The sequence below is a fragment of the Macadamia integrifolia genome, chromosome 14 (genome assembly GCF_013358625.1).
Source record: "Macadamia integrifolia cultivar HAES 741 chromosome 14, SCU_Mint_v3, whole genome shotgun sequence".
NCBI lineage: Eukaryota > Viridiplantae > Streptophyta > Magnoliopsida > Proteales > Proteaceae > Macadamia > Macadamia integrifolia.
The window spans coordinates 22512071-22512294 of NC_056570.1; positions in this window are offsets into that span (position 1 = coordinate 22512071).

The following is a 224-nucleotide window of genomic DNA, read 5'->3' on the forward strand; positions in this document are numbered from 1 at the left end:
TTCTAGATATTCTAGTTCCACAGGTAATACATGCGATGGATCATGAACGTATCGCTTCAGTACGGATATATGGAATACGTTATGAACGTTCCCGAGAGAAGGTGGCAGAGCAAGCATGTAGGCTACTGAGCCAACCTGAGCTAAGATCTCAAATGGCCCAATGTTTCCTGGGCTTAACTTACCTTTTCTATGGAATCTTTGCAACCCTTTTGTAGGAGAAATCT